General features: G+C 45.9%; 1 long non-coding RNA gene across 1 annotated transcript; it reads right to left on the reverse strand.

Moving 5' to 3' along the window:
- Positions 1-571: 571 nt before the first annotated feature.
- LOC116982180 lies at positions 572-5487 on the reverse strand. Its single transcript, XR_004414383.1, has 3 exons — positions 5344-5487; positions 5174-5239; positions 572-610 (listed from the first exon to the last, which is right to left on the reverse strand). It is a non-coding gene; the product is annotated as an uncharacterized LOC116982180 (long non-coding RNA).
- Between the last annotated feature and the right edge of the window lie 2407 nt (positions 5488-7894).

Raw genomic sequence — 7894 nt, forward strand, 5'->3', positions numbered from 1 at the left:
TTAGGTTCTGTGTCTCTCCGACTGTCAGCAAAATCGATTCTGCCCTTGAATTCATCCAGACCGTCGAATATAAACAGCAATCCCTCTGGGTTCTTCCAGACCTCTCCCAGGACATTCTTAAAGTAAGGATACTGATCCAGAATCAGTTCCCTCAGGTTTACTCTGCAGTTAGTAGTGTTCAAATCCCGGAATTTGAAACAGAAGACGAACTGGAAGTGTTGGTATATTTTCCCCGTGGCCCAGTCATGAACAATCTTTTGCACCATTGTTGTTTTTCCGATCCCCGGGACTCCGGCCACTGATGCTGAACTCCCACATCGGGATTTTCGCCAGGATTTCCTCCGGGTAAAGCTGCTGTGGAACAATTGATCAGTCCTGATTTTTTCCAGTTCTCCCCGGAGACATTCCTCTCTCCACTCTTCATGTTTCCGGCCTCTTGCTAGCAGCTCGTGTTCCACCAGTGTCCGATCTCGAACAGTGGAGATGATTGTGAGCTCAGCGTACAGGTCAAGCAGCTGCAAAACCTTAACCTTCTCGTTCATCAGGATGGTGTTCGCACTCAGTGTTTCAGTCTGTGCTCGCAGAGTCTCCTTGTGTTTCTGTTGAACATCTTGCACGGGAACAGGCAGATAATGTCACAATGTTAGATTACAACTCAAAACTCAACATTCAAGATGACAAGAATGAGTTAAATGCTCCTGAATTATATCAATTCGCGGATGGATTTCAGTACAGCGAGGTAAACCTGGTGGATTTCAGTACAGAGGTAAACCTGGTGATAGGCACGTGAGATGACAGCAAGCCACGGATGAGACAATCACTAACCAAGCAGATTGTGATATTAACTGTGCTGTGAAAGTGAGACCATTCCTCGGATATTTCACTGGTCCCTGCATGTCATGCAGTAGATTCGCCCATAACAAACCCAGCTAACATTTTATTTTGGGTTTGAATACAGACTTTGAAGAACCCAGTGTTGATCTGCTGTAAGACAGGGTAAAGGGCATTGGGTGTTCTGTCAGAGCGACACCTGGAGGGAAATACCCAGCAGCTCAAGCAGCACATGTGGGGTGGGGGGGGAATCAGGGTGGGGGGGGAAGGAGGTGGGCAGGGAGGAGGATCAGAAGGGAGGGGGGGGGGAAGAGAGGTGTAGAGGAGGGGACAGAGGGAGAGGAAAAGTGTGCAGGGGTGGAAGGGCGAGAAGGAAGGGCGTAAGGGAGGGGGAATGGGACTTGGAGGGGAGAGGCAAAAAGAAGCGAGGAGGAGATTGGGAGTTGGGGAGGGAGGGAGAGCGAGCGGGCGAAGGTGTCAATGTTCGTTTCTTAAAAAGCAGATAGCAACAAAATTGTTAAAGGTAAACCATAGCAATCTTTAATTGATTTGTCAGACGGGTGTGGCAAGATCTGCAATGAGCACAAACGTTGCTCAGTGCTTCTCGGGCTCCACTCACAAAACAAAGGAAAGTTAGCACAATTATACTTTTCCTTATCAGTAAAACACTCGTACCAAGTCAGAATATGGCATGACTGAAAGATTCCGTAGCCTTTCAGAATATGGGAAAAGCTGCATCCAAATCAAGCTCATCCAATACCAAGTTATTACTTATCTCTGGAGCGTCAGCTATTTTTTTCAATCTTGGCTTCTGTATGGCCTTGAAAGAAGCAGATGTTATTACGCAGGCTTCCGTCTTAATGCTTTTATTAAAAAGACAACCTGGCCTCCATATTGTGTTCCATATAATTTACAAAGTCATTCAGACTTAGCACCGAGCCATCCTTTTATTCTACTAGACCATGTTTTTTAGAAGAACGATTCCATTTTAACATTTGAATATTAGATTTGACTATTAGCTCTCTCAGGGGAATGGAAGGGAAAGGTGTTGCTGGTTATTGAAACGTATTGCGATCAATGTTGAGTCCAGAAGGCTGTCACGCATTGTACTGGGAGATGAGGTACTAATCAATGATTCGCACACGGTTTGTTTAGTGGACAAAAGACAGAGGGGACAGAGTGGGACTGGGGTGACCAGAAATGACAGTCAACTGTTCAGAGTCATCCTTGAAAACTGCAAGTCGCTTCAACTAGAAAGACATTTTTTGTCCCTGCATGGTTGGAAGCAACGTGGGGAAAGGACAGGTGTTCATGGGGAACTGACATTAGAATTGGAATGGCTGCTGGACATGGAAGAGCAGGCCAGGGAGACATGAAGGAAGCAATGCATTCGACATACAGTGGAGGTAGGGATGTTGTATCTAGAGGTGGGTCCTTATTGTGAGTTGACAACAATTGTGAAAAATCATCAATGGAGTGGGGAGGATTGTCGGGTAGTCAGTGAAGACCAGAGAAACGCTGTTCTTGCCCTGTCCAGTACCAGGGGAGTGAGAAACAGATCACATTCATTTAGGTTTCATGATTCAACACGATAGACATTGTGGACTTTCAGGAATATTCTAAGTATTTAAATATTTGCAATATGTCAAGACCCTGCCAGGAGTGTGGGGTTATACAATGTGTCATGACCATGTCAAGAGTGTGTGGGGTTAGACAGTGTGTCAGGACTCTATCCAAGAGTGTGGGGTTACACCGTGTGTCAGGACCCATGTAGGAGTGTGTGAGGTTATACAGTGTGTGAGGACACTGCCAGGGGTGTGTGGGGTTACACCATGTGTCAGGACCCATGTAGGAGTGTGTGGGGTTAGACAGTGTGTCAGGTCTCTATCCAAGAGTGTGGGGTTATACCGTGTGTCAGGACCCATGTAGGAGTGTGTGGGGTTATACAGTGTGTGAGGACACTGCCAGGGGTGTGCGGGGCATCGCTGCGCACACATTCCTCCCCGGGTGGGCACTGGATTTCACAGATCTCTCCCACAACCTGATACATTGCAAAGCCTTGTACAATTAATGCCTGGAGGAGTTGAAATAAAGCAGTGTAATGGTTCCAGTGTACATCAGAGATCGAGTGATCTGGGAACTACTGTCGACCTCTTTGGTTACACTCGGACTCTCCTAGATCGGATTTTCTTCCTTTTATCTTGCACTAAATGTTATTCCCTCATAGTTAGACACAACGTGCTGGAGAAACTCAGCGGGTGAGGCAGCATCTATGGAGATATCAATTGGCGGCGTTTCGGATCGAGACCCATCTTCTGACTGATGTGGGGCTGGGGGGGGGGGGGGGGACAGGACAAGGATAGAAAGTAGGCGGTTGGACTAGTGGGAGAACTGGGAAAGGGGGAGGAGGGGTGAATGAAGAGAGAGAGGGCAAGGCCTATCTGAAGTTAGAGAAGTCAATGTTCTTAGGAAATACGAGGTGCTGTTTCTCCAATTTGTGCTGGCAACGGAGGAGGCCCAGGACAGAAAGCTCAGATTGAGAATGGGAGGGGGATGAAGTTATGGGACACCGTGAGATCAGATAGGTTAATGCGGACTGAGCGGAGGTGTTCAGCGAAACGATCGCCGAGCCTGCGCGTGGTCTCGCCGATGTACAGAAGTTGACACCTGGAACAGCGGATGCAGTAGATGAGGTTGGATGAGGTGCAGGTGAACCTCTGCCGCACCTGGAAAGACTGTTTAGGTCCTTGGATGGAGTCGAGGGAGGAGTTAAAGGGAGAGGTGTTGCATCTCCTGCGGTTGCTGGGGAAAGTACCGGGGGAGGGTGTGGTTTTGGGTGTGAAGGGACGAGTTGATCAGGGACTTACGGAGGGATCGTTCTCTACAGAATGCAGCAGGTGCTGGAGATGTGAAGATGTGGCCAGTCGCTCCCGTTCGAGGTGGCGAATATGTTGGAGGATTATATGATTGTATACGACGGCTGATGGGGTGGAAGGTGAGGACAAGGGTGACTGTCCTTGTTATGAGAGGGGGGAGGGGCAGTAAGAGCGAAGCTATGGGATATCGAAGGGACCCAAGTGAGAGCCTCATCTATAATGAAAGCGGGGAACCCCCGTTCCCTAAAGAATGAGGACATCTCCAGTGTCCTGGTATGAAAAACCTCATCCTGGGCGCAGATGCGGCGTAGACGGAGGATTTGGGAGTAGGGGATAGAGTCTTTACAAGAAGTAGGGTGGGAGGAAATGTAGTCAAGATAGCTATGGGAGTCAGTAGGTTTGTAGTAAAAGTCGGTCAGTATTCTGTGTCCTGTGATGGAGACGGTGAGATCTAGAAACGGTATGGAGATGTCGGAGATGGCCCAAGTGAATTTGAGTGCAGGATGGAAATTATTAGGGATGTGGATAAAGTCAGTGAGTTCTGCATGGGTGCAGGAGGTAGCACCAACGCAGTCGTCAATGTAACGGAGGTAGAGTTCGGCGACAGGGCCAGTGTACGGGGATTGTGTACCTCCGCTCAGTCCTGCATTAACCTACCTGATCTCGCGGTGTCCCATAACTTCATCCCCCTCCCATTCTCAATCTGGAACGGGATTGTCCGACACCCTACAAAGAGGCAGGCATAGCCAGGGCCCGTGTGAGTGCTCATAGCTACGCCTTGGATCTGGAAGATGTGGGAGGACTCGAAGGAGAAGTTGTTGGGGGCAAGGATCAGCTCTGCTCAGCGGATGAGAGTATTGGTAGACGGAAATTGACTGGTTCTGCAGTCGGGGAAGAAACGGGGGGCTTTAGGACCCTCCTGGTGGGGGATGGAGGTATAGAGTGACTGGACATCCACAGTAAAGATGAGGGAGTGGAAGGCATTGAAGAGACGAAGAACGTGTGAGGTGTCTTGGACATAGGTAGGGATGGATTGGACCAGGGGGATAGGATGGTGTCGAGGTATGTGGACATTAATTGGGTAGGACAGTCAAGGTATGTGGACATTAATGCTGTGGGGCAGTTGAGGTATGTGGAAATTAATTCGGTGGGACACTTTGATTACCTTCGATGTTACCAGCATCTGCAGTTCTTTCTTAAACATTCCCTCATTGTTTATCTGTACTGTAAATAGCTCGATTATAATCACGTGTTGTCTATCTGCTGACTTGATAACATGCAACAAAAACTTTTCACCATACCTTGGTACATGTGACAATACACCAAACTAAGCTAAACCTGAATCTTCTCAGTCTAACAATTACTTAGCCTTTGATCTTCTCATTCCCTATTCTGCAAAGCTCTGAACAGTTTCAGTATTACATCAATTGGAACATCAATTGTGAACTGTTCATTTCAACACTCACCTTCCATATGATAGGGTAATTCAGATAAACCTCTGATGATGTTCATGTATTCTTGTGGATCAGGACCTGTTCAAATCAACAAGCATTCATTAAACCAGACTTGAATAACATTGTTATCTCCATTGTTAACACCAATGTGATATTCAGTTCAGTGTGTTGATTTACTGTACCGAACTCCTGGATTTCTTTCAGTATTTTGTCCAGCTTTGGTAATTCATTCTGCTTTTTCACAAAGGATTCCCACATCACCCGGCGGGCACGGTTGCCTTTTTCCATCACCAGATTGAGGAAGAGGGTGGAACTGTCTCTGCGGTTTCCCTTTTCCACTGAGCTCAGCGACACACTGTGAAGAACAACAATGAATATATGGAGAAGTGACTGAGACAATGCTAATGGAGAGAGAATGGATGGGTAATTGAAGAAGTTTTGAGCATAGTGGCAGGCATTGGATTGCCTCTTCATAACCCATGACACTATGCTGACAAACTGTGTACTCCCATATTCCTGACAGTATGAAACTCGCTTCACACCTGGCAGCGTCCGAGAACACAATCGGGTACAACACGGGAACAGGCCATTCAGGTCTATGATGGCTGTGCTGAAATTGATGTGAAATTAATCAAATTCCCTTTGGCCTCACATGGACTGTATCCCACTAGGAATGGACCCATTTAGTCCAACCTGCATTTCTTCTTGCTCTGCATTTTGAAACGATTATGTTCTTTCATCTACATTCTTGCCCTTTCTGAGCCCGCATTCACTCATTGATCCGATAACTTTTTTATTTCTATACCTACCGCAGTTTTACCTGATCAAAGACAATAGACAGCAGATCCAGGAGTAGGCCATTCGGCCCTTCGAGCCAGCACCGCCATTCAATGTGATCATGGCTGATCATCCCTAATCAGTACCCCGTTCCTACCTTCTCCCCATATCCCCTGACTCCGCTATGTTTAAGAGCCCTATCTAACTCTCTCTTGAAAGTATCCAGTGAACCGGCCTCCACAACCCTCTGATGTAGAGAATTCCACAGACTCACAACTTTCTGTTAGAAAAAATGTTTCCCCGTCTCCGTTCTAAATGAATTACCCCTTATTCTTAAACTTTAGCCCCTGGTTCTAGACTCCCCCAATATCGGGAACATGTTTCCTGCCTCCAGCATGTCCAAACCCTTAATCTATATTACTAAAAGTAAGAACTTGACCACTTCCTGTTTTTCTGTTCCATGATTTTAGAAAAAACACTGCCACTTACGGCTGTGATTTTTGGCCATTTTACATTCCCCCTACACTGCGCAGGACAAGAGGATTTTTCCCCATCAGTGAAAAATTAAAGAGTTATTAATTTATTTTAAATGTTGACATTCTCTCTGCTGTCCCCGCTGGCGCGAAGGGGGAGGGACTATAAAAACCCTGAAGTGTTGTGCCTCACTCGGTCTCTGCAAGATTGAGGAAGCAAGAGGGTTACGTCTCTCTGAGCTGTAAATAACACTGAACACATATCTACTCAAATGTGAGTGCTCTTAATGTGGTTCTAAAATGTTTGCAGAAAGTGTATTGGTTTTAAAATGTCTGTAGAAATTGTATTTCTTGTTTCTAAAATGTTTGCAAAAATTGTATTTCTTGGTTTTAAAATGTTTGCATAAAGTGTATTGGTTCTAAAATGTATTGGTTCTAAAATGTTTGCAAAAATTGTATTTCTTTGTTTTAAAACTATTTGCAGAAAGTGTATTGGTTCTAAAATGTTTACAAATTTGTATTTCTTGGTTTTAAAATGTTTGCGGAAAGTGTATTGGTTCCAAAATGTTTGCAAAAATTGTATTTTTTGGTTTTAAAATGTTTGTAGAAAGTGTATTGTTTCCAAAATGTATTGGTTCTAAAATGGTTCTAAAGGCGTGAATAAACATTTTATTCGATCAGGACTGTGTTTACTGCAAAATTGGCGTTCATTCCGTGCCTTCCGCTTCGTGGAGAGGTGGCGCTGATGGCGTAATTTCCGGTTAGTGGCAAGATGACGCTGGGTGCGTCATTTCCGGTTAGTCACATGATGGCGCTGAGTGCAGAAGGCCCAGAGTGAAGACGCCGTTGAATAATTCAAGAGAGCTTACTGCTATGTATATGATGAGTGTGTTTGTTGAACGTTACTTAAAGCACGTTTTTGCTTCAGCAGCCGCCTGCATGAGGCTTTAAATGTTTGAATCATTCGTTTAGACATTATGTTTACCACGTTCTGAAGTTATGTGTGTTTCTGAGTGAGTCTGCGTGCGTGTGTCTGTCTGTGTGTGTGTGAGAGAGAAAGTCTCTGTGTGTGTGTGGCTGTGTGTGTGTGTCTGTGTGTTTCTGAGTGTGTGTGTGAGTATGTGTGTATGTCTGTGTGTGTGTGAGAGAGACTCTGTGTGTCTGTGTGTGTGAGTGTGTGTGTCATCGTTTCTAAGTGTGTGTGTGTGTGTGTGTGTGTGTGAGAGTCTGTGTGTGTGTGTTTCTGAGTGTGTGTGTGTGTTTCTGAGAGTGTGTGTGTGTGTGAGTCTGTGTGTGAGTCTGTGTGTGTGTTTCTGAGTGTGTGTGTGTGTTTGTGTGTGTGTGTGTGTGTGTGTGTGTGTGTGTGAGACAGTGTGTGTGTGTGAGCGTGTGTGTGGCTGTGAGTGAGTCTGTGTGTGGCTGTGTGTGTGTCTGTGTGTGTGTGTATATATGTGTGAGTCGGAGTGAGTCTCTTTGTCTGTCT

The sequence above is a fragment of the Amblyraja radiata genome, chromosome 16 (genome assembly GCF_010909765.2).
Source record: "Amblyraja radiata isolate CabotCenter1 chromosome 16, sAmbRad1.1.pri, whole genome shotgun sequence".
Lineage (NCBI taxonomy): Eukaryota > Metazoa > Chordata > Chondrichthyes > Rajiformes > Rajidae > Amblyraja > Amblyraja radiata.